We start from the raw sequence: 26,940 nt of genomic DNA, 5'->3' as shown, positions 1-26,940 counted from the left end.
GAAACAGAGGTCAAGTTCAAAAATGGGTCACCTGGCTGTCCTGGCATGTTCCTGCGGTACTGCAGCGGGCTGCTTATGTATGCGTATTAGCGGGCACCTAAAGTACTGCAGCAGAGTTCCAAAGTTTGAGGTCAAATTTTCTGCAAGTGCTACGGTCATGGTTTTTGTGTGGTAGATAGTCCATGCCACATGAAGTAAGTTGTGTACGTTTGGGCCCTCTAGCGGCTTGTTTGGAGCTGCAGTGGGTGTTTTTAATTTATTTGTTTTGACCTTTGGACATGAATAACTTGACTTATGGTCAACGAATCGTCTTGATTTATGTTAAGTAGATAGATTGATTAATGCTTTACATAATCGAATACTCATTATGCCAATCAGGAGCTAATTTGCATAATTAGCAAGGGAAGTTTATAAATCTGCTGCCTTTCAAAATAGGACTCTCAAACATGTGACATATATAGCTGAAAAAGAGAGAGGTATCGATAGATACCAATGATGCTAGTAGCTACCTATTTTGCAAAATTAATAAGAAAATACTAATTGAAAATACCACAATAGTAAATGATTGGAATTTCATTCTTGTATCATTAGGAAGCTAAGTAAAGGTGAACAATATCAGACAAGGCCTCATTAACATAATTTATAAGGAAATTTCTACAATGGGCGTAAACTTCTTGCTCTACGACCTGGCTTATTCGGCTTGGCGGTGATTAATCACGGATGCCTTGCTCTCACTGGCAAGGCCTGTTTCCCCGACTCTGGTGGCTCAATTTAGGATGACTGCTTTATGTCACATTTACTTCGATCTATCAAAATTTCCTAAAAGAAACAAACAACGCCATAAACGAGGCTGTAGTTTGCTTGTTTGTCGCTAAATGCCCTTTACTGCTTGTTGAGCTTATGTAAAATCAACGTCATCGACAAAATCGAACTCGCGTGACTTAATGGTGACAGGTACAAGTAAATGCATAATTGTTGGATACATGAGATCAGACGAATTACCAATTTACCTGATCATATATTTCATTCTTTAGCTTCACTGAAAAAAATCTTACGGTAACGGTAGGTATAGCTCGTGCTTTTTGCCTAAGCTCATGTTCAGGTTCAGGTTCAAGTCCGAAGTTTAAGCTCCGGTAAGACCTATGTCACATAAACCCGACCATGGCGTCCCGACCCTCTTCGGTCCAAGATCGGGATCCGGAGTCACAATGTAGTCGTTAGCAAGGTCATCTGTGGTTGGAAGTTGATATTGTCTGCTAGTCGTCAGCACCTGTCGAAAGTCAATTTCGGTAAAGTCATATTCTGCGTGCTTGGATGCGACTGGAGCTAGAATAGGATAGATTCCATGCAACTCCCAACGCAGCGCCGACCTTGGTTGGGGATAGGTCAGGAGCAAATAAAGTCGAGACAAGGTCCAGAATGTGTGGCAGGGGCTACGGGAAATTCCGGGGAAAGCAGACATAGATGTCGAGGAAAATGCAAATCCTTACGTTTGAAATCATTGAACTTAACTGTGCAAGCCGGCTTGGAACAATTGGTACTGGCCTTGCCCTCGAGTAGAGTTCAAGTTGAAATCGTTGAACTGTGCTATTTTCAAAATTCTTGGGAAGGCAAGAAATAGTCATATTTGGCGCAGGTGCAAACAACGCCAGGAACGGCTGATGTCGTCACACATCATTGCAGTACTTCTGTCTGCCACTAAAGGTCCTCGTTGTATTCGAGACGCCCACAAGTCTAATGCAAGAGTGAGAACGAAAAAGATATAGACTTTTGATCTACATTCTGCTATTTCCATCGCATTTCTTGCAGTCCGGTCTTCCGCAGCTTGCAGTTATAACAAAACTTGTTGCGCGTAAAGGTGGTGCGAAACGATCAAATCTTCGTCACATAACAAAACATGCTTGCAACGTAATATTAGTTTTGGCATGAATTACTTCATGGATTTTTAGATGCCTAAAGTGTGCAGTGTCCAGCGTCCCTACACCCCCGACGGGGACCGGCGCAACTGGGACCAAAGCATTTACATAGGGCGACACTTGTACATGTGCGTGTGTTCGCTGAATTTCGTCATTATTCTAACCTTTTGCTGTCTATTGAAAAAAAGTCTAAACAAGTGGTAATTGCTTTCAAGCGCAATGATCTAATCTAGAGCCCCCCTGCTAATGTTTCGGTCCCATTTCCAATCCGGGGCCCGGCCGGGCAGTTTGTGGGAAGGAAGAAGATGATGTAAAAGACAACAAAAGACACAAAAAGTTTAGAAAATTACTCCTAACCATATATTATTTATTTTGTTGATATGCATTTTTTATTTTTCGTTTTCGCAAACAGCCCGGCCGGACTCCGGATTGGAAACGGGACCGAAGCATTATTCGGCATCACTTGGATTCTGAACTTTGACCCAGATCACAATGCATCACGATTGCACTCGGAACTGTTAGGCTATGATTGCAAAGCTGATACTTCACCTGTTGGTAAAGTTTTCGTCTTCAGTTGTTATCCTTCACAACCTCATCAATGCTCGGCAATGTGAGAGCTCGCCATGATCAATGTTACGGGGAAGAGTCTGTGTTGTATCATGATCATGACAATGCATTACGTAATCTAAAACTTGAAATTATTTGTTAAGAGGACAAATTAAACCTTATAGCGCACCTGGGGTACCACAGAATATTCTAGACGTGGATTGCGCGCTTTCCATCCACGTGAGACGTTGCAACATCTTAAACATGGCACAAATTTCGTTTCATGTCAAATACAAACAAACCACGACACGTTTATACAACCTGAGACATCATGTAGATCATAGGATATCTATGTTTGTTGTACACAAACGGTTAACCATGTAAGGCCGACTGAACATTTTTTCCCGCGGTATGCCCACTTCAGTTATCCAGGTGTTCAAAACGTTCTGGCTTCGAAAACTTCGCTCTTCGGGTACCAGTAGGAATGATGAGGGTTGGCGTTACTTCTCGCGCAAGATGTGCGTGAGTGCCTGGGTGTTGTTAGGGGTGTGTTGGGGGTATAGACAACCACGTACAAGAAGCAAGAAGATTTTTCTAATCATTTCAAGTTGATTCAAGATGCAATTGTACGGTTATTCAAAGAAACATCCACGTATTTAAACAAGGGAAAGCTTTCTGGCTGTGCATTTTATATTCAGAGATAGAGCCAAATGTTCCATTATATGTGAAAAGAAAAACTTGCATGCAGTATTTTCTATGTCCGTGACAGAGAGCTAAACATGTATTGCTAGGGTATCAGGAGGTTTGAGCGTGACAGCGCCGGTGCTATGATGAGGCTGTCCCTGAGGACTTGTGGACAATGGAACCCACGGCGCAGCAGCTGATGCTCCCTTCAAACCACACTGACTCTGCGGTCCGTCCTTTTGTCTGTGCATGAAAGTGTGCCAGTCCCTCTTATACTAGTTATAGACCACAACAGCCACGTGTTTGAAAAAAGAGAAATACTTCTATGTACCATTCATCCCGCCCCCCTCGGGCGATATAAGCCATCTTCTCTCCGTCGCTCTCAATTAAGCCCCGTCGCAGTCCTTTAATGACTCCGCCCTCTCTTTCCCCCCTCACGAACAGTCCAATTAACTTCAAGTGTGACGATACTTCTTTTTACCCGACTTCTCTGAGCGAGGGTTTCTTCCAATTAGTTGTATTTTGCGGCTCTCATCGCCGGTGGCATTATAGTGTGATGCTTATTTTTTGTTGTGAAGAACGCTTTTGAAACTTTCCGGCCTGCATCCTCTTCATACCTATCCTAAACATATCGTATGACAGATGGGATAGACTCTACCAGTTCAGTTCATCCTCTGTGAGGTGACACAAATGTCTCGTTCATGTTCCTGTCGAGCATGGCAGAGCGGAGTTCATCATCTTTAAGGCCATCACCCTCTTCAATTACCTTCTTTAGTGTTAATGATGGGCGACCACGCCTTCGCTTCTCATCCGGTTTCCAGAGGAGAACCATGCCAGCCATTTCCCCGTGGCTTATAACATGGCCCGCCAGTGACTACCTGCGGTTGCAAATCTGTGGCATGTCACTCTACCAAACCATACGATTAACACATAGTCCGACTTGCTTGCACTGCACACTTGCATACACAAACACACACACGAACACACACACACACGAACACACACACACACACACACACACACACACATATATATACACACATATGAAGTGCTGTATGAAATCTTGGACATTTGAATTTCTTCAAAAATTGTTGTTTACCTCTGGTGCTCTCAGCAACTATAATAGATCCAGCCCACATTATATAACAAATGTCGAGAGTTTCATTGTACATTCAGAAAGCACATCATTCCCTGTGTGTGTGTGTGTGTGTGTGTGTGTTTGTGTGTGTGTGTGTGTATGTGTATGTGTGTGTGTGTGTCTGTGTCTGTGTGTCTGTCTCTGTGTGTGTGTGTGTGTGTGTGTGTGTGTGTGTGTGTGTGTGTGTGTGTGTGTGTGTGTGTGTGTGTGTGTGTGTGTGACAGGGACATGACATCAATGATTTTAGTATTGTTATCATTGAAACAAGTTTTATTTCCAATTGTTCAGTTAACCATGAGTCCATGACCAAATAATCGGATTGTTTTAAGAATTCATCACGAAATACCCCAACTTTTACACATTCACGGACGAACGAAAAGCCACTTACCTCTTAAAACCACAGAACCCACACATTTCCCCCTAAATTTCCACAATGTACCTGTAGTTAGCCCTCGGCCATCAACTTGCAATAAACTTTCTTTATCATTGTTCTCTCTAAAAGATCCTGATAAGATTTTATAAATGTGTTTAAAATAGATTTAGATTTTGACCATTGTTAACAAGAGTTTGTAAATGCAAATTTTTACACATATTTCATAGCTCTTGGCGTCCCCAAGTGTACAAATAAACTGGGTATGTGTTTGAGTGTGGCGTTGTCCTTCTCCACCGGCGCAGAGCTGGAGTATACACGGCGCAGATGACGACTCAAGAGCCGGGTGTACATGTTACGATCCCCTCCACGGCTCCCTCACGTTCAATAGCGGCCGCGCTACTTGAGAAAGACGGATGCCTGCTCCCGCTAGCACTAGTCTGAAACGCCGTGACACGTGACAAATGCGTCTCAGTGTGCGCGCCATTGTTCCCGGCAATTGTCAAACAAGACTAGACATCTACCATTCTAAGCGAACATAAAGCACACTATCTGGGTAATCAGGCGACGATGAGCTACCGCGTACTAATACACGACTACACTAGCTATCCGGTGGAAGACAACACTTCGGCACAACAACAACAACAAAAAATGATAACATGAACGTTTATATTCGGGAAATAAATAAAAAAATATGATTTTTAGCTATAGTTAGTGATATCCAAAAATATGGAGCTGAAAACCGAGAAGAAAACGCATTATTCGCGCCTTATTTTCTGGGATTACTTCATATCGCGGATAAACTTCGGTTTGAGACTGAAATGGCATGACGTCACGGAAATTACCGACAGATCTTCTTCTTCTTCTTACCGGGAAGACTTGTTTTATGAACTTGAACCTACAACAACAAATGTTCGAACTATACATCGGGAAGGAAGGATGTTAGGACAATTTTCACCGAAAGAGAAGAAAGGACAAAGCACAAAGTGAGCAGAAACGGGGCGACAAGCGGCTGTATACAAGATGCAAGATTCAACATTTCACCACAAGAACCCGGACAACGTTGTGGTCGTTCTTCTTTTATCGTTCATGTCAAAATGTCTTCAAATGTAGCGTCATTGCGGGAAATTTTCCACAGAAAGGGAAGCGAAAGGGCTGTGAAACTGTATGGACGAAAATTGATCGGCAAAACTCAGGATTTGGGGAGGAATGCAGCAAGATTTGGAGTCGATGCAGTCAACAAAATCAAGCACGTGTGACGTCATGACAGGTAAGATCTTTTGAAAACATTTTCGTCATTTCTGAGAGGAAATTCTCAATGAAAACTTCCAGTCCCTCAGAAAAGTTCAGATTATGCTTCGCACATAAATATTCTGAATGGCTGTGTAAAGCTTCTGTGACAAAAAATCATTTGTGAGAAAAACAAGGTCCAAGTTTTTTGAGCGCGACACAAGAACAGATTTTGAACAGATACAGCATACTGTAAAGTTTCTAATTTGTTCACAAACCTGAAGAAGTAAGCTACAATGCTGCGATTCACTAAAGATGTAAAAGGATTTCATGGTTAACTTGTTGATTTACGTTTTGAGTGAAAGGATATACTAGTATAACGTTGATGTGATAATTTACACAGTGAATGGTGCGGTCTGTAATTGGTCGGGAATACGTCGGTAATGTTATTTGAGAATTGGTCGGAAAATCGCCGTCTCTCGGGGAATTTGGTCGGGATTTAGTCGGTTGAAGGGTGCTTCCCGACAAAAGGATTAGTGGCTATTGACATGATCATCCTGTCAATAATAAGAGTTTTACACTATTGACAGGATGATCCGATGATGTATGCATTCCTATGCAATTTTTTGTAATCTACTCTTGCACAATCTGTCAATATTGATTTTCATAATGTTGTCATCATTAAAAAAGATTGATTTAATTTTATAATCATAATTTTGCTCTAGAAGCATCCATGAGTACATCATTGTCAGGTGCTTTCCAGAAATGCTTCCTAACATTATCAATGAGTCAGAAAGCAGATGAATAGGATATATGACATCTAAGTTGATTTTGCAGTTATGTTGCATAATAAGGTACTGTAAATGCAGAAATGTTAGTGAGGTTTAATTTCTTGGTAAGGAGAAAATGGATTGTTGCGGTGGTTTTGAGATCACGTTTAAACAATAATAGTGCTACAGTCACACAATGGAATGGCTTTTCGCATGTTTTTAAGGTTGTGGTAAAGAGTTAATCGATGAAAGTCATGACCATAAAACCACAAATATTTCTGCATTTACAGTACAGGGAATGATGTCGATTTAGTATATTTTTACTCTGTATAGTGTACGCGAAGAGGGTCTACAGAGCCATTGATGCTCAGATGGTGGAGCAGTCAATGCTTCAGGCCTGTGAGGAGGCAAAGAAAACAACTGCTGACATGGAGAACAATGGTACATTGCACACTTTATATGCAGCTGTTATTTGTTTGTTACATATCTGGTGTAAATGAGTACCTAGCTCTTCTAGGGTTAGGGACGTCCCTCGGATAGGACATTAAATGGAGGTCCCGTGTTTGGGGAGAGCCACACCCCGCGCACATAAAAGAACCCACCACACCTTTCGAAAAAGAGTAGGGGCATGCCCCGGTGTGCGATGGTCCAAATCCTTCTATCTGGAGTTGGTGATTCACTACAAATCACCCGGATGGAGGCCTGGCGAACCTCCGTCTCGTATTAGCCACACCGTGTGATTTACATCATTCACCCGGGCGGGAGATCTGGCGCATCACCGTCTTGTACGACTGCCAACCTATGTCACCCCGTAAAGGGGCGGTATAATCCTACGCAAGGGGCCAGTTCTGGCCTGTGCACGTACTACTTCTACTACTATCTGGTATAAAATGCCTTTAAGTAATGGCATAACACACCTGGTTTGTACTGACGAGTACAAGCTGCATATCTGGACAGATTTATTAGATCCGCTCACATCAGGATGGTCTGGTGTGGTGTATTCTTTTACCTGCTAGTGGTGCCCCTCTCCTCAACCACAGGACTTGGTATTTTATGCCAGAGTGTGGAAAAAACACAACCTGATGCAGACTTTTTAGTTGGTGAAGCGCGGTGGCGTCGTGAGGTAGAATAGGTATGAATATGGTCATGGTTCGGTTTGAAAGGGCAGAATCGACGACTAACTTACATCCCAGTTCACGACTTGCAGGGAATTTGGACAGCCATTCCCGACTCAAACAGCTGCCTACGGCCAAACACGACTTGCATGTTGTTTACTTTTTTTTACATTAAAATTAATATACAATACGTCATTACACATTTGCATAGAGTAGGCCACATATTTGTAGGTGCAGTTAGTTACATATATCAATCTTCATCCATCCTCTAACATGTACCTCTCTTTCCCCGTGTAGAAGACAAATGTGCTGAGGGAAACATACAGCAGCTTTATTTTCTACCAGTACATCTGACGCCGTTCAAGAACAGCATCCAAGCGAGTGGAAACACACATACTTCAGGGAGAGGGTTTGGGAAAAGTCTTTCAATATGATGTACTTGCATGATGGTAAATTGATGATGGATTCTCCTGGTGAATCAACAGATGAATTTATAGTACATGATGGTCTTAATGCTCTGAGTATGAATGGTTCTGGATTGGAACCTTTTGTAGTGAACATCATATAGGTATTGCTAAACACCACAATCAACTACAACTGATCGCAACCAGGTATGATACTAGTATGCAGTGGATTTATTAACCCCTACATGGAAAGTGCAAACAAGACAGTAACTAAATTGTGAAACAGATCAATACTGTTTGAAACTAAATGTTTTTTTTGGGGGGGGGAGGACAACCATGCATATATCTTATAATATCTTATCTTATAATATCTTATTAGAAATGTTTATATTCCTATGGAAGCCTGCACCTTAACAATAACCTCAATGACGTACAGTCGCCAGTGCCCCTCATAGTATGATACCCTTGGAGGCTTCAGTAGTATAGGAGACCATCAAGAAGGTTTTGTTTTCAGAGTTTTGTGTACATGTCTGTTAGCAGGATAACTCTAGAAGTCATGAATGTATATTAATTTTTATCATATTGGGCATGTTGGTAGCTGTGGAAGGAAGAGATTAGATTATGGGCCCCTACCAGCTTCCCATGGTACTGCAGTAGAAATTCCAGTTTTCATATCCCGTGTTCTGGACATTACGGTCATGATTTTTCAGAGGTAGGCAATTGGGCTTGTGAATAAGGGACAATGGTACTGCCACCTAAAAACTAAAAAAAAGAAGGACATCAAAAAGAGAGGAACATGTACACCATGCAAATGAAAATCTCATTTACATAATAAATGTAAAATGTCAACATTTCATGTTGGGAAAGATTCCATCAGCATTTGGAAGTACAAAGTAGAGATGAACATCATTATACATGTATAAAGCACATCAGGGCCTCATTTGCATATTTAATGAAAAGAGGCTAAAATAATTTTTGCTAAGATATAACTTGCATACTTTGGACACTTATTTGGGTAAAGAGGATCATTGACTGATGTAGTACATGCCAATGAGGACCTTATTTCACATAATGAGAAAAAATACGTCAACTGAAGGTTATCCAAACACCAGAAAGACGTCATGAGATAATTTGAAGTCAATTTGTCGGGGCTTCTTCTCGCCCCTAGCCATTATATACTTCATGTGACGGGTGTCTTGAAAAACAGAGAGCGAAGCATGGTACGTGCAAAATAAGCAACAGGGCTTACATAGACTCTCCAGGCATACCGGCTGGTTTCCTATGACGGCATTGGTCTCGCCTAAGATGGGAGGCATTGCTAACAAGGGACCAGTTTCACCGCTATTGCCTAACACCTGAAAGACGTCAGACATGGCATGTCAAATTGTCAGGGCTTCTTCTCGCCCCTAGCCATACTTCATATGACTGGTGTCTTGAAAAATAGAGAGCGAAGCATGGTACGTGCAAAGTAAGCTACAAGGCTTACATAGACTCTCCCGGCATACCGGCTGGTTTCCTACGACGGCATTGGTCTTGCCTAAGATGGGAGGCATTGCTAACAAGGGGCCAGTTTCACCGCTATTGCCTAACACCTGAAAGACGTCAGACTTGGCATGTCAAATTGTCGGGGCTTCTTCTCGCCCCTAGCCATACTTCATATGACGGGTGTCTTGAAAAATAGAGAGCGAAGCATGGTACGTGCAAAGTAAGCTACAAGGCTTACATAGACTCTCCAGGCATACCGGCTGGTTTCCTAAGACGGCATTGGTCTCGCCTAAGATGGGAGGCATTGCTAACAAGGGGCCAGTTTCACCGCTATTGCCTAACACCTGAAAGACGTCAGACATGGCACGTCAAATTGTCGGGGCTTCTTCTCGCCCCTAGCCATACTTCATATGACGGGTGTCTTGAAAAATAGAGAGCGAAGCATGGTACGTGCAAAGTAAGCTACAAGGCTTACATAGACTCTCCAGGCATACCGGCTGGTTTCCTACGACGGCATTGGTCTCGCCTAAGATGGGAGGCATTGCTAACAAGGGGCCAGTTTCACCGCTATTGCCTAACACCTGAAAGACGTCAGACATGGTATGTCAAATTGTCAGGGCTTCTTCTCGCCCCTAGCCATACTTCATATGACGGGTGTCTTGAAAAATAGAGAGCGAAGCATGGTACGTGCAAAGTAAGCTACAAGGCTTACATAGACTCTCCAGCCATACCGGCTGGTTTTCTACGACGGCATTGGTCTCGCCTAAGATGGGAGGCATTGTTAACAAGGAACCAGTTTCACCGCTATTGCCGAACACCTGAAAGACGTCAAAAATGGCTAGTCAAATTGAAAAGAACATGCCAATCATGCAAATCAAAACTTGATTTACATAATAAATGTAAAATACCATGATACCATATAGCAGGAATGATTCCATCAGTATTGGGAAGTACAAAGTAAAGATGAACATCATTAGACATGTATCAAGCAAATCAGGGCATCATTTGCATAATCAATGAAAAGATGATAAGATAGCCTTCTTTGCTATTATATGACTTTCACATAGTTTGGCTACAGAGGATCATTAATTGATGTAATCTATGCAAATGAGGACCTTATTATCATTAATAAGAAAACCGTAGAATAATCAATTGTTAAGTTGAACCCAACACCTGAAAGACGACACAAGTGACATTTTCATGAGATAAAGTCAATTTGTCGGGGCTTCTTCTCGCCCCTATCCATACTTCATATGACGGGTGTCTTGAAAAGTAGAGAACGAAGCATGGTATGTGCAAAGTAAGCTACAAGGCTTACATAGACTCTCCCGGCATACCGGCTGGTTTCCTAAGACGGCATTGGTCTCGCCTAAGATGGGAGGCATTGCTAACAAGGGACCAGTTTCACCGCTACTGCCTGACACTAAAAGACATCAGACATAGCATGTCAAATTGTCGGGGCTTCTTCTCGCCCCTAGCCATACTTCATATGACGGGTGTCTTGAAATATAGAGAGCGAAGCATGGTACGTGCAAAGTAAGCTACAAGGCTTACATAGACTCTCCCGGCATACCGGCTGGTTTCCTAAGACGGCATTGGTCTCGCCTAAGATGGGAGGCATTGCTAACAAGGGACCAGTTTCACCGCTATTGCCTAACACCTGAAAGACGTCAGACGTTTCATGTTCATGAGATAAAGTTTAATTGTCAGGACTTCTTCTTGCCCCCTATCCATACGACAGACGGAAGTATCAAACTACCATCATTTGCTGCTAAGGTACATGTATTCTAATTTTTTGTCAACAAAATTTGCATAATTTATGCCTATCAATATTCCTCTCTTTTTCAGCTGTATATGCTTGTTGCTTGAAAATCCTATCATGGTACGTGGGGAATAGATGAAATTTCCTCATTGATTTTGCAGATTAGCTTCTAATTTGAACAATTAGCATCTTCCTGTGTTAATCATCACTTAAGTGATGTACATGCCAAACACAACTGAAACGAGATGTGTTTTACGATGGCCCACTAGCACTGCAAGATGTATGTTGACCTATTGTCCTAAATTCCAAGACCGCTGCTTTTATGATAGTAAACGTTGCACATTTCCAATTTCACCTAAGTAATTATGTAGAATAGGTTCTTTTTTCCACAACATAGGTCTCATTATGTTAATCAACATCCAAGATACCTATGTATGAAAAAGTAATGAAAAGCCAGCAATCCCTTCTTGAGTTATCCTCTTCGAAAGTTTCCAACAAAAAGACCCACTGCAATTCCATACCAGCTGCTAAGGAGTTCAAGCTCCAAGAGCTATCTACCACTTAAAAACCAGGACCCTAGCATTTTGAAGTTCCGCTGCAGTACCGTAGGAAGTTGCTTGGAATCCCATTATCGAACTTAACTTTTGTTTTTCAACACCTACCCTCCTATTGAATATATAATGAGGACATACACGTTCTGCTGCATTACTGTAAGATGCCGCGAGAAAGACCATTATCAAGGTTTACCTTTGTCTTACCAACATCTACCTAACTACAAAACATCTATCCACAGCTTGTTGGGTTATCCTGATTGCATCGAACCCACATGCATCCACAACCACGTCACCATGAAACAGTTCTGGTGGAGATTGTGATGCTCAACACCACATATCTCATATGTACAACCATACCTATCCTTGGTGTCGAAATACTATCCACACACTGACATACCTGTCACTGATGCTGAACACCACACCTGTCAGACATACAACCACACCTGTCCTTGGTGCTGACCACCACACCTGTCAGACATACAACCACACCTGTCCTTGGTGCTGACAACTACATCTGTCAGGCATACAACCAAACCTTCCCTCAGTGCTGAATACCACACCTGTCAGACATAAAACCACACTTGTCCTTGGTGCTGAACACCACACCTGTCAGATATACAATCAAACTTGTCCTTGGTGCTAAACACCACACTTGGCAGACATACAACCACACCTGTCCTTGGTGCTGACCACTACATCTGTCAGACATAAAACCACACCTGTCCTCAGTGCTGAACACCACACCCGTCAGACATACAACTACACCTGTCCTTGGTGCTAACCACTACATCTGTCAGACATACAATCACACCTGTCCTGGTGCTGAACACCACAAATGTCCGACATACAACCAAACTTGTCCTTGGTGCTCAACACCACACCTGTCAAACATACAACCTCACCTGTCCTTGGTGCTCAAGTTGTTTAACTTTAGTTTGTACATTAGCTGTATGTTTCACTATTGTTATTGCTTTATTTTTTCCTCACGCCATTGTGTTATTTGTAATCATTACTGTTGTTTTTATTGTTGTATGCAAGAGAAGGGTCTCGTCAAGAAATCACTGATTGTAGCCAAATAATCTTGAAAATAAATGTGAATAAATAAGATAACAAACTTTCGTACTGTGTTTTTACGAGACACCCAGGTTCTATCCTTAGGTTGTCACTCCAATGACACAGGGTCAGATTCAGCTATCCATAGGGTGTGTCATGCCAATGACACAGGGTCAGATTCAGTATTCCATAGGGTGTGTTATTCAAGTGACACGGGGTCAGATTCAGCTATTCGTAGGGTGTATCATTCCAATGACACAGGGTCAGATTCAGCTATCCATAGGGTGTGTCATTCCAATGACACAGGGTCAGATTCAGTATTTCATAGGGTGTGTCATTCAAGTGACACGGGGTCAGGTTCAGCTATTCGTAGGGTGTATCATTTGGAGTAACCAGAGAGGACCTTGTCACCATTTATACGAGTTTTATTCGTCCGACCTGTGAATACGCAGTACCGGTCTGGCAACCTGGTATAACGCTGTCCCAGAGACTTCAACTGGAGAGGATACAACGTAGAGCAGTCAGAACTATCCTAGGGACCCACTATACAAACTACTCGGATGCTTGCCACACACTGGGTCTCACGACGTTGCAGCAAAGACGCGACTACCTCTGTGAATCTTTCGCCAAAAAGCTACTTCACTCTACCATCTTCTGCGACTGGCTCCCGCCAACCCGACAAGAAGTCAGCGGCAGGAATACGCGCAATAGTCAACAGTTGGACACTATTAAAACCAGAACAGCACGCTATAGAAATAGCCCGATACCATACATGGTATCATTACTAAATAAGAGACCCGTAACAGCAACATGCTGTCAATAACAACGAAAAGTACCAGTACCTGAGTGTTATTTTATTTTACTGCATTCATAGATTAAGCACCGATGAGGTTTCTGTAATGTAATTGTATTGTATCTGAAACATCTATATTGTTAATACAATGTACCCGGATATATTATCGTATTGTATAAAAAAAATATTGTCACTACACCTATCTTAATGTTCTGAAAACCTCGTATATAAGTTAAGGCAATTGTGAATAATTTTATGAAGCTAAGAGTGTATAATGTAGTCCCAGTTCAATTCAGTGCACACGTCGCGTGCACTGCGAAACTGTGATACTTTTAAATGATATGAAATCATCAAGGACAAAGGGTCAGGTTCAGCTATCCATAGGGTGTGTCATTCCAGTGACACGGGGTCAGATTCAGCTATTCGTAGGGTGTATCATTCCAACGACACAGGGTCAGATTCAGCTATCCATACGGTGTGTTATTCCAATGACACAGGGTCAGATTCAGCTATCCACAGGGCGTGTCATTCCAATGACAAAGGGTCAGGTACAGCTATCCATAGGGTGTGTCATTCCAGTGACACGGGGTCAGATTCAGCTATTCGTAGGGTGTATCATTCCAATGACACAGGGTCAGATTCAGTTATCAGTAGGGTGTGTCATTCCAATGACACAGGGTCAAATTCAGTTATCAGTAGGGTGTATCATTCCAATGATACAGGGTCAAATTCAGTTATCCGTAGGGTGTGTCATTCCAATGACATAGGGTCAGATTCAGCTACCCGTAGGGTGTGTCATTCCAATGACACAGGTTCAGATTCAGCTATCCGTAGGGTGTGTCATTCCAATGACACAGGATCAGATTCAGCTTACGAAAGATCATCAACCCATACAATATATTTGTATACTTACATAAAAGTTATAAGTCGATAGTGCGGCAAGTGCCTGAAATTTGGTCAACTACCTTTATAGATTCACACCTTTCGTCATCATTATCATCATCATTTTCCCGAATTTACTCCGGTGAGATACAATCATTGTATACTTATATAAAAGTCATAAGTCGATAGTGTGGCAAGTGCCCGAAATATGGTCAACTACATTTATAGATCACATCTTTTATCATCATTATCATCATCATTCTCCCGGATTTACTCCGGTGAGATACAATCAATTGTATACTTATATAAAAGTTATAAGTCGATAGTGCGGCAAGTGCCTGTGATATGGTCAAATATCTTTATAGATTCACTCCTTTCATCATCATTATCATCATCATTCTCCCGGATTTACTCCGGTGAGATACAACCAATTGTATACTTACATAAAAGTTACCGTTACACATTTTATACGTTGGAGTGTGGCAAGTGCCCCCCTTGGTTTTCAGTATGCATCATCGTATGAATCATCGTATCACATGCATATGGGGAGCCACCCCTAATTACTTCCATATTAGGGTTAGGCACCAGTGTTTTTCTGGAGTATGTTCTGGTTATTAAAGCATTATTACTGCTTACGTTTCTCTTGTGCAGGCTGGTGAAAATATTTTGAACGAGACTTTGGTTAGAAATGTTACAAGGTTTGTAATCATTTCTTGAGAGACAGAAGAAGTGTGCTGATTGTATTTCTCAGACGTGCTGTTTCGAACTCATTTATATAGACGAGTATGGTCTCGCCTTGTTACCTTCGCCGAGAAGGTTATGCATAGGGTAGCGTTTTTTTTTTTAACATAATCTTTATTCATTTTTGAAAAAAAAAAAGACACAACAATACAAAGTGGATATACAAAAAGCAACCTAAGCCTGGAAAGACAATTTGCATTTTCCCAACTAAATTAATTTTAACAGTGCATAACCAATGTGTCCCCACTTTAACAAGTGTTTCTCAATCTTCTGTAAGTTTTGGGCAATGATGTACTCAACTTTGTAATAATAGTGTACATAGGCTAAAAAGCCATCTATTGTAGGAATTTTTAAATGTCTACATTTAAAGATATACACCTTAGCAATTAGTAACAATGTGTTCAGAATGATAGGATAGCCTAATGAACCAAATAGAATAATTTTACTTGTAAATCTAAATTCCACGTTCATATGCTTTCTGATCCAGCTTTCTACATCCCCCCAAAATTTTACAAGAAAAGAACATTGACAAAAGATGTGGACGGGAGTTTCCTCCTCAGTCTTACAATAGGAACAAAGTGTATTTTCTGCTAATTTCCATTTATAAAGCTTATTCTTAAGAGCAAGAAAATTATGCAACAACTTAAATTGAAAGGATCTTAAATAGGAGTCAATAGTTGTTTTATAGGTCAGACTGTAAACTACATCCCATTGTATCTGGTCATTAAACAATTCTATCCAATATTCCTGGGCTTTACAATGGAAGTCAACACATTTCCTTTCAACTAAGTAAAAACGGTACAATTCCTTGTTTATCTTAAGTCCTTTTACCCACTTGGAATATTTTGTAACAGGCATAATAGCTGTTTCACATAGAGACATACCTTGAATACTTTGTTTCCATTTAAAGGGAATACTGGATAACAATTGTATGAATTTAAGCTCATCACAAATTCTTCCATATTTACCAATAAATGATCTGTATGTCATAAAATATCCATCCATATTCAATAAATCATTAACAAACAAAATTCCTCAGGATAGGGTAGCGTTTGTATGTGTGTATGTATGTTTGTTTGTTTGTAACGTACAGCATAACTCGAGAAGGCTTGGAAGGATTGTCTTGATATTTGGTAGGTGGGTAGGTCTTGATGAGACATGGAAATGATTAGATTTTGGGTCCCCTAGCAGCTTGTTACGGTACTGCAGTGGAACTCCCTGCTTTTTTGGAACTGCAGGAGCAAGTGTTATTTCAGACTTTGAAAGGGAATAACTCAAGAAGGGCCTGATGGATGGTCATAATTTTTGGTAAGTAGATAGCTTGAGTGATGATGTACATGATTAGATACTTATTATGCAAATCAGTATCTAATTTGCATAATTAATGAGGAAAGTTTATACATCCGCCCAATTCGATGATAGGACTCTCAAATATGTGACATATGTAACTGAGGAGGAGAGAAATATTAATTGATATTAACTATGCAAATGAAGACCTAATTTGCATAATTAATGAGAAAAACTATGAATCAAGATGGGCTTGATGGATGGTCATGATTTCTGGTATGTACATAGCTTACGTGATGCTTTGCGAGATTGGATATAGTTATGCAAATAAGATTCTAATTTGCATAACTAATGAGACAATTTAAAAAACCCACTGCGTTCCATGATATGACTATTCAAATACGTGACATTTGTAACAGAGGAAGAGAGGAATGTTAATAGATAGAAAATATGCAATTGTAGGCGTAATTTGCATAATCAATGAGAAACTACCATAATAACATACAGGTAAATGATGGCAATTTCATACTTGTGGCATTTGGAAGTTATGTGAATGTGAACATCGTTGAATCAAATTATGCTAATAAGGACCCAATTTGCATAATTGATTATAAATGTTAGCATAACCTTCTTTGATAAGCTCATACTTTGGACAACTTCTGTTATTTGGGTGAAGACGATCAACTGGTATGATTTATTATTGATGAGAAACACTCCTAAATACGTCAGTCATTAAAATCATTTGGCGAAGGTATGAGGTCGTCAAACTCTAGTTGTTGTATTTTCCCGGTCATTAAAACTTGCTGGTATTCCCACCAAGAAATACTCTGTGTAGAGTGATTATGGGTTCTTTATTAATCACAATAACGGCCGAGAAGGTAGGCATAAATTCATTTTCGTGAAATGAAAACACGCTACGAGTCGGGATACATACGCTAAAAGTCGTGGTATATACGTTACAGGTCGGGGTAGATACGTTACAGGTCGGGGTACATACGCTACAGGTCGGGCTACATACGCTACAAGTCGGGGAACATACGTTACAAGTAGGGGTAAATACGCTACAAGTCGGGGTACAGACGCTACAAGTCGGGGTACATACAATACAAGTCGGGGTAAATACGCTACAAGTCGGGGTACAGACGCTATAAGTCGGGGTACATACGCTACAAGTAGGGGTACAGAAGCTACAAGTCGGGGTACAGACGCTACAAGTCGGGGTACATACGCTACAAGTCGGGGTACATACGTTACAGGTCGGGATACATACGCTACAAGTCAGGGTACATACGCTACAAGTCGGGGTACAGACGCTACAAGTCGGAATACAGACGCTCCAGGTCGGGGTACATACGCTACACGTCGAGGTACAGACGCTACAAGTCGGGGTACAGACGCTTCAAGTCGGGGTACAGACGCTACAAGTCGGGGTACATACCTTACAGGTCGTGGTACAGACGCTACAAGTCGGGGTACAGACGCTACAAGTCGGGATACATTCGTTACAGGTCGGGGTACAGACGCTACGAGTCGGGGTACAGACGCTTTAAGTCGGGGTATAGATGCTACAAGTCGGGGTACATACGCTACAAGTCGGGGTAAATACGCTACAAGTCGGGGTACATACGCTACAAGTCGGGGTACAGACGCTATAAGTCGGGGTACATACGTTACATTTCGGGGTACAGACGCTAAAAGTCGGGGTACAGACGCTACAAGTCGGGGTAGAGACGCTACAAGTCGGGGTACATACGTTACAGGTCGGGGTACAGACGCTACAAGTCAGGGTACATACACTACAAGTCGGGGTAGAGACGCTACAAGTCGGGGTACATACAATACAAGTCGGGGTATAGATGCTGCGAGTCGGGGTACATGCGCTACAAGTCGGGGTACATACGTTACAGGTCGGGCTACAGACGTTACAAGTCGGGTTACATACGCTACAAGTCGGGGTACATACGCTACAAGTCGGGGTATATACGCTACAAGTCGGGGTACATACGCTACAAGTCGGGTTACAGACGCTACAAGTCGGGGTACATACCTTACAGGTCGGGGTACATACGCTACAAGTCGGGGTACATACGCTACAAGTCAGGGTACAGACGCTACAAGTCGGGTACATACGCTACAAGTCGGGGTACATACGCTACAAGTCGGGGTACAGACGCTACAAGTCGGAATACAGACGCTCCAGGTCGGGGTACATACGCTACACGTCGAGGTACAGACGCTACAAGTCGGGTACAGACGCTTCAAGTCGGGGTACAGACGCTACAAGTCGGGGTACATACCTTACAGGTCGTGGTACATACAATACAAGTCGGGGTACAGACGCTACAAGTCGGGATACATTCGTTACAGGTCGGGGTACAGACGCTACGAGTCGGGGTACAGACGCTACAAGTCGGGGTATAGATGCTACAAGTCGGGGTTCAGACGCTACAAGTCGGGATACATACGCTACAAGTCGGGGTACATACGCTACAAGTCGGGGTACAGACGCTACAAGTCGGGGTACATACGTTACAGGTCGGGGTACAGACGCTAAAAGTCGGGGTACACACTCTACAAGTCGGGGTACATACGCTACAAGTCGGGGTACATACGTTACAGGTCGGGGTACAGACGCTACAAGTCGGAGTACAGACGCTCCAGGTCGGGGCACATACGCTACAAGTCGGGGTACAGACGCTACAAGTCGGGGTACGTACGCTACAAGTCGGGGTATAGATGCTACAAGTCGGGGTACAGACGCTACAAGTCGGGGTACATACGTTACAGGTCGGGGTACATACGCTACAAGTCGGGGTACATACGCTACAAGTCGGGGTGCATACGCTACAAGTCGGGGTACATACGCTAGAACTCGGGGTACATACGCTACAAGTCGGGGTACAGACGCTACAAGTCGGGGTACATGTGCTACAAGTCAGGGTACATACGTTACAGGTCGGGGTACATACTAGTACGCTACAAGTCGGGTTACATACGCTACAAGTAGGGGTACATATGCTACAAGTCAGTGTACATACGCTAGAAGTCGGGGTACATACGTTACAAGTCGGAGTACAGACTCTTCAAGTCGGGGTACATACGCTACAAGTCGGGGTACATACGTTACAAGTCGGGGTACAGACGCTACAAGTCGGGGTACATACGCTACAAGTCGGGGTACGTACGTATATTCGAAATTGCTCTAATCGGCTATCAGGCCGATTTTCATAGAGGTCGAGTTGGCAGGAGTGTCAAGAGTCATTTGGAAATATAGTTAATGCTCGGACCCGTATTCGAGCAAGCGTGTTCGATGTGCCCAAATACTACAAAGTTCCCTGCCCATAAAAAACCGTTTCACCCTCCACAAGGGGCGCATGGATCTCCCTGACTGAAGAACGGATCTGTGTAGCCTCTACCAGGCTCCAAGAGGCTGGAAAAGTTGTAGAAATTAGCCATGTAGACAGATAACATGCCAGAGAAGTTAGTCCGCAGTAGAAGTTACCATTTGCGACCTCTAGATGGCATATTGGACCCTTTCTCCGTAGCCGACTCCGTTAGCATACTATTCACTCTATTTTGCCAATTTCTACTATTTTTCCAGCCATCTGCGGGGCCTGGTAGAGACTAGGAACTGTGTAACCGTGGCGACTCGGGGGGGGGGGGGACTAATTTGTTTGCAATTTTTTCTGAAGGACTATTTTATGACCCTTCTATGTAAAATAAATGCATACGTCCACTCTGAATCGCCACGCCTATGAACAGGTCGACAGTCCAAAAATGTCCGAGTTTCTCCTTTCTGTGCACACAGGGGTCAGTCTATGGCGATAAGGACACAAGCTATAAATATACATCATACACACACAATAAAATACACCTTTGTAGTCCCAGAGATGCTAGCAAGAGGAGGCTTTCCATGCGTGCGCGCACCAGTCTCCGTCATATATGTTGATACTACGTGGGTCATCAGGCTCGCTGAGTTGGGTCATCAGGCGCGCCGACCTTGAAACGGCTTCACCCCCTGCTAATCTCATCATTTTGGCTGACCAATGGGCGCTGTTTACTGCACCGCCCATCAATGGCAGGCACGTGGGCCCCTGGCTGCTTTCAAAGCCGTGCAAAGCGCAAAACCGGGCCAGCCGCGTCCAAATCCAGTCGGACTTGCACGCACATCTCGGCCCAGGAAAGCGCCTGATGACACACGCAGTAGTAGCGTAGCAGAGGTCAGTGGGTTCACGCACGGGATCCTGCCCTCCTGTCGGCTGTTCGTCCGTTTCTTTCCGTCATTTGACAACACAATGCTGTGGCGGAGCACTGCACAGCCGGCTCCTGCCCGTCAATGGCGTTCGGGAACCGGGCGTGTCGCCAGTAGGCGGGCGCACAGGTTCCCGAACGCCATCAGGCCGCACACGACGGGCGGCTTCTACTTTTCCCGATCATTGAAGCGGACTTTTCAAGTTCGTCGACCGTTAACGTTGCCACACCGGTCTGAAGGTCCGCTCGACTAGAAAAAGGTTAGAGCGGCTTTAAACACGGAAAGAAAAGGAGAAAGTAGCAGGCAAGAGAAGGCTTTCCATGCGTGCGCGCACCAGTCTCCGTCATATATGTTGATACTACGTGGGTCATCAGGCTCGCTGAGTTGGGTCATCAGGCGCGCCGACCTTGACACGGCTTCGTCCCTGCTAATCTCATCATTCTGGCTGACCAATGGGCACTGTTTACTGCACCGCCCATCAATGGCAGGCACGTGGGCCCCTGGCTGCTTTCAAAGCCGTGCCAAGCGCAAAACCGGGCCAGCCGCGTCCAAATCCAGTCGGACTTGCACGCACATCTCGGCCCAGGAAAGCGCCTGATGACACACGCAGTAGTAGCGTAGCAGAGGTCAGTGGGTTCACGCACGGGATCCTGCCCTCCTGTCGGCTGTTCGTCCGTTCCTTTCCGTTATTTGACAACACAATGCTGTGGCGGAGCACTGCACAGCCGGCTCCTGCCCGTCAATGGCGTTCGGGAACCGGGCGTGTCGCCAGTAGGCGGGCGCACAGGTTCCCGAACGCCATCAGGCCGCACACGAAGGGCGGCTTCTACTTTTCCCGATCATTAAAGCGGACTTTTCAAGTTCGTCGACCGTTGCCACACCGGTCTGAAGGTCCGCTCGACTAGAAAAAGGTTAGAGCGGCTTTAAACACGGAAAGAAAAGGAGAAAGTAGCAGGCAAGAGAAGGCTTTCCATGCGTGCGCGCACCAGTCTCCGTCATATATGTTGATACTACGTGGGTCATCAGGCTCGCTGAGTTGGGTCATCAGGCGCGCCGACCTTGACACGGCTTCGCCCCTGCTAATCTCATCATTCTGGCTGACCAATGGGTGCTGTTTACTGCACCGCCCATCAATGGCAGGCACGTGGGCCCCTGGCTGCTTTCAAAGCCGTGCCAAGCGCAAAACCGGGCCAGCCGCGTCCAAATCCAGTCGGACTTGCACGCACATCTCGGCCCAGGAAAGCGCCTGATGACACACGCAGTAGTAGCGTAGCAGAGGTCAGTGGGTTCACGCACGGGATCCTGCCCTCCTGTCGGCTGTTCGTCCGTTTCTTTCCGTGATTTGACAACAAAATGCTGTGGCGGAGCAAGTGCTGCACAGCCGGCTCCTGCCCGTCAATGGCGTTCGGGAACCGGGCGTGTCGCCAGTAGGCGGGCGCACAGGTTCCCGAACGCCATCAGGCCGCACACGACGGGCGGCTTCTACTTTTCCCGATCATTGAAGCGGACTTTTCAAGTTCGTCGACCGTTGCCACACCGGTCTGAAGGTCCACTCGACTAGAAAAAGGTTAGAGCGGCTTTAAACACGGAAAGAAAAGGAAAAAGGAGGAGGCAAGAGAAGGCTTTCCATGCGTGCGCGCACCAGTCTCCGTCATATATGTTGATACTACGTGGGTCATCAGGCTCGCTGAGTTGGGTCATCAGGCGCGCCGACCTTGACACGGCTTCGTCCCTGCTAATCTCATCATTCTGGCTGACCAATGGGCGCTGTTTACTGCAGCGCACATCAATGGCAGGCACGTGGGCCCCTGGCTGCTTTCAAAGCCGTGCCGAGCGCAAAACCGGGCCAGCCGCGTCCAGTCGGACTTGCATAGATGCTACAAGTCGGGGTACAGACGCTACAAGTCGGGGTACATACGTTACAGGTCGGGGTACATACGCTACAAGTCGGGGTACATACGCTACAAGTCGGGGTGCATACGCTACAAGTCGGGGTACATACGCTAGAACTCGGGGTACATACGCTACAAGTCGGGGTACAGACGCTACAAGTCGGGGTACATGTGCTACAAGTCAGGGTACATACGTTACAGGTCGGGGTACATACTAGTACGCTACAAGTCGGGTTACATACGCTACAAGTAGGGGTACATACGCTACAAGTCAGTGTAGAGACGCTAGAAGTCGGGGTACATACGTTACAAGTCGGAGTACAGACTCTTCAAGTCGGGGTACATACGCTACAAGTCGGGGTACATACGCTACAAGTCGGGGTACATACGCTACAAGTTGGGGTTCATACGCTACAAGTCGGGGTACATACGCTACAAGTCAGGGTACATACGTTACAGGTCGGGGTACATACGCTACAAGTCGGGGTACATACGCTAGAAGTCGGGGTACAGACGCTACAAGTCGGCTTACATGTGCTACAAGTCAGGGTACATACGTTACATGTCGGGGTACATACGCTACAAGTCGGGGTACATACGCTACAAGTAGGGGTACATACAATACAAGTCGGGGTACATACGCTAGAAGTCGGGTTACATACGTTACAAGTCGGAGTACAGACTCTTCAAGTCGGGGTACATACGCTACAAGTCGGGGTACATACGTATATTCGAAATCGCTCTAATCGGCTATCAGGCCGATTTTCATAGAGGTCGAGTTGGCAGGAGTGTCAAGAGTTAATTGGAAATATAGCAAATGCTCGGACCCGTATTCGAGCAAGCGTGTTCGATGTGCCCAAATACTACAAAGTTCCCTGCCCATAAAAACCCCGTTTCACCCTCCACAAGGGGCGCATGGATCTCCCTGACTGAAGAACGGATCTGTGTAGCCTCTACCAGGCTCCAAGAGGCTGGAAAAGTTGTAGAAATTAGCCATATAGACAGATAACATGCCAGAGAAGTTAGTCCGCAGTAGAAGTTACCATTTGCGACCTCTAGATGGCATATTGGACCCTTTCTCCGTAGCCGACTCCGTTAGCATACTATTCACTCTATTTTGCCAATTTCTACTATTTTTCCAGCCATCTGCGGGGCCTGGTAGAGTCTAGGAACTGTGTAACCGTGGCGACTCAGGGGGGGGGGGGAGACTAATTTGTTAGCAAATTTTTCTGAAGGACTATTTTATGACCCTTCTATGTAATATAAATGCAAATACGTCCACTCTGAGTCGCCACGCCTATGAACAGTTGCGCCTTTGAAGACAAAATAAAAGGTCAACAGTCCAAAAATGTCCGAGTTTCTCCTTTCTGTGCACACAAGGGTCAGTCTATGGTGATAAGGACACATGCTATAAATATACATCATACACACACAATAAAATACACCTTTGTAGTCCCAGAGATGCTAGCAAGAGGAGGCTTTCCATGCGTGCGCGCACCAGTCTTCGTCATATATGTTGATACTACGTGGGTCATCAGGCTCGCTGAGTTGGGTCATCAGGCGCGCCGACCTTGACACGGCTTCACCCCTGCTAATCTCATCACTTTGGCTGACCAATGGGCACTGTTTACTACACCGCCCATCAATGGCAGGCACGCGGGCCCCTGGCTGCTTTCAAAACCGTGCCAAACGCAAAACCGGGCCGGCCGCGTCCAAATCCAGTCGGACTTGCACGCACATCTCGGCCTGGAAAGCGCCTGATGACACACGCAGTAGTAGCGTAGCAGAGGTCAGTGGGTTCACGCACGGGATCCTGCCCTCCTGTCGGCTGTTCGTCCGTTCCTTTCCGTGATTTGACAACAAAATGCTGTGGCGGAGCACTGCACAGCCGGCTCCTGCCCGTCAATGGCGTTCGGGAACCGGGCGTGTCGCCAGTAGGCGGGCGCACAGGTTCCCGAACGCCATCAGGCCGCACACGACGGGCGGTTTCTACTTTTCCCGATCATTGAAGCGGACTTTTCAAGTTCGTCGACCGTTGCCACACCGGTCTGAAGGTCCGCTTGACTAGAAAAACGTTGGAGCGGCTTTAAACACGGAAAGAAAAGGAGAAAGTAGCAGGCAAGAGAAGGCTTTCCATGCGTGCGCGCACCAGTCTCCGTCATATATGTTGATACTACGTGGGTCATCAGGCCCGCTGAGTTGGGTCATCAGGCGCGCCGACCTTGACACGGCTTCGCCCCTGCTAATCTCATCATTCTGGCTGACCAATGGGCGCTGTTTACTGCACCGCCCATCAATGGCAGGCACGTGGGCCCCTGGCTGCTTTCAAAGCCGTGCCAAGCGCAAAACCGGGCCGGCCGCGTCCAAATCCAGTCGGACTTGCACGCACATCTCGGCCCAGTCTAGGAAAGCGCCTGATGACACACGCAGTAGTAGCGTAGCAGAGGTCAGTGGGTTCACGCACGGGATCCTGCCCTCCTGTCGGCTGTTCGTCCGTTCCTTTCCGTGATTTGACAACAAAAGGCTGTGGCGGAGCACTGCACAGCCTGCTCCTGCCCGTCAATGTCGTTCGGGAACCGGGCGTTTCGCCAGGAGGCGGGCGCACAGGTTCCCGAACGCCATCAGGCCGCACACGACGGGCGGCTTCTACTTTTCCCGATCATTGAAGCGGACTTTTTAAGTTCGTCGACCGTTGCCACACCGGTCTGAAGGTCCGCTCGACTAGAAAAAGGTTAGAGCGGCTTTAAACTCGGAAAGAAAAGGAGAAAGTAGCAGGCAAGAGAAGGCTTTCCATGCGTGCGCGCACCAGTCTCCGTCATATATGTTGATACTACGTGGGTCGTCAGGCCCGCTGAGTTGGGTCATCAGGCATCAGGCGCGCCGACCTTGACACGGCTTCGCCCCTGCTAATATCATCGTTCTGGCTGACCAATGGGCGCTGTTTACTGCACCGCCCATCAATGGCAGGCACGTGGGCCCCTGGCTGCTTTCAAAGCCGTGCCAAGCGCAAAACCGGGCCGGCCGCGTCCAAATCCAGTCGGACTTGCACGCACATCTCGGCCCAGTCTAAGAAAGCACCTGATGACACACGCAGTAGTAGCGTAGCAGAGGTCAGTGGGTTCACGCACGGGATCCTGCCCTCCTGTCGGCTGTTCGTCCGTTCCTTTCCGTGATTTGACAACAAAAGGCTGTGGCGGAGCACTGCACAGCCGGCTCCTGCCCGTCAATGTCGTTCGGGAACCGGGCGTTTCGCCAGGAGGTGGGCGCACAGGTTCCCGAACGCCATCAGGCCGCACACGACGGGCGGCTTCTACTTTTCCCGATCATTGAAGCGGACTTTTCAAGTTCGTCGACCGTTGCCACGCCGGTCTGAAGGTCCGCTCGACTAGAAAAAGGTTAGAGCGGCTTTAAACACGAAAAGAAAAAGAGAAAGTAGCAGGCAAGAGAAGGCTTTCCATGCGTGCGCGCACCAGTCTCCGTCATATATGTTGATACTACGTGGGTCATCAGGCCCGCTGAGTTGGGTCATCAGGCGCGCCGACCTTGACACGGCTTCGCCCCTGCTAATCTCATCATTCTGGCTGACCAATGGGCGCTGTTTACTGCACCGCCCATCAATGGCAGGCACGTGGGCCCCTGGCTGCTTTCAAAGCCGTGCCAAGCGCAAAACCGGGCCGGCCGCGTCCAAATCCAGTCGGACTTGCACGCACATCTCGGCCCAGGAAAGCGCCTGATGACACACGCAGTAGTAGCGTAGCAGAGGTCAGTGGATTCACGCACGGGATCCTGCCCTCCTGTCGGCTGTTCGTCCGTTCCTTTCCGTGATTTGACAACAAGATGCTGTGGCGGAGCACTGCACAGCCGGCTCCTGCCCGTCAATGGCGTTCGGGAAACGGGCGTGTCGCCAGGAGGCGGGCGCACAGGTTCCCGAACGCCATCAGGCCGCACACGACGGGCGGCTTCTACTTTTCCCGATCATTGAAGCGGACTTTTCAAGTTCGTCGACCGTTGCCACGCCGGTCTGAAGGTCCGCTCGACTAGAAAAAGGTTAGAGCGGCTTTAAACA

At 45.5% G+C, this 26,940-nt stretch overlaps 1 long non-coding RNA gene across 1 annotated transcript; it reads left to right on the top strand.

The window, feature by feature from the left end:
* The first annotated feature begins 5,538 nt into the window (after window positions 1-5,538).
* Window positions 5,539-12,888, top strand: LOC136432331 (uncharacterized). Its single transcript, XR_010755517.1, has 3 exons — window positions 5,539-5,924; window positions 6,988-7,095; window positions 8,067-12,888. It is a non-coding gene; the product is annotated as an uncharacterized lncRNA (long non-coding RNA).
* Window positions 12,889-26,940: the final 14,052 nt, after the last annotated feature.

The sequence above is a fragment of the Branchiostoma lanceolatum genome, chromosome 4 (assembly GCF_035083965.1).
Source record: "Branchiostoma lanceolatum isolate klBraLanc5 chromosome 4, klBraLanc5.hap2, whole genome shotgun sequence".
Classification (NCBI taxonomy): Eukaryota; Metazoa; Chordata; class Leptocardii; order Amphioxiformes; family Branchiostomatidae; genus Branchiostoma; species Branchiostoma lanceolatum.
Note: the sequence above shows the minus strand (reverse complement) of the source record. Positions and strands in the feature narration are given on the sequence as shown.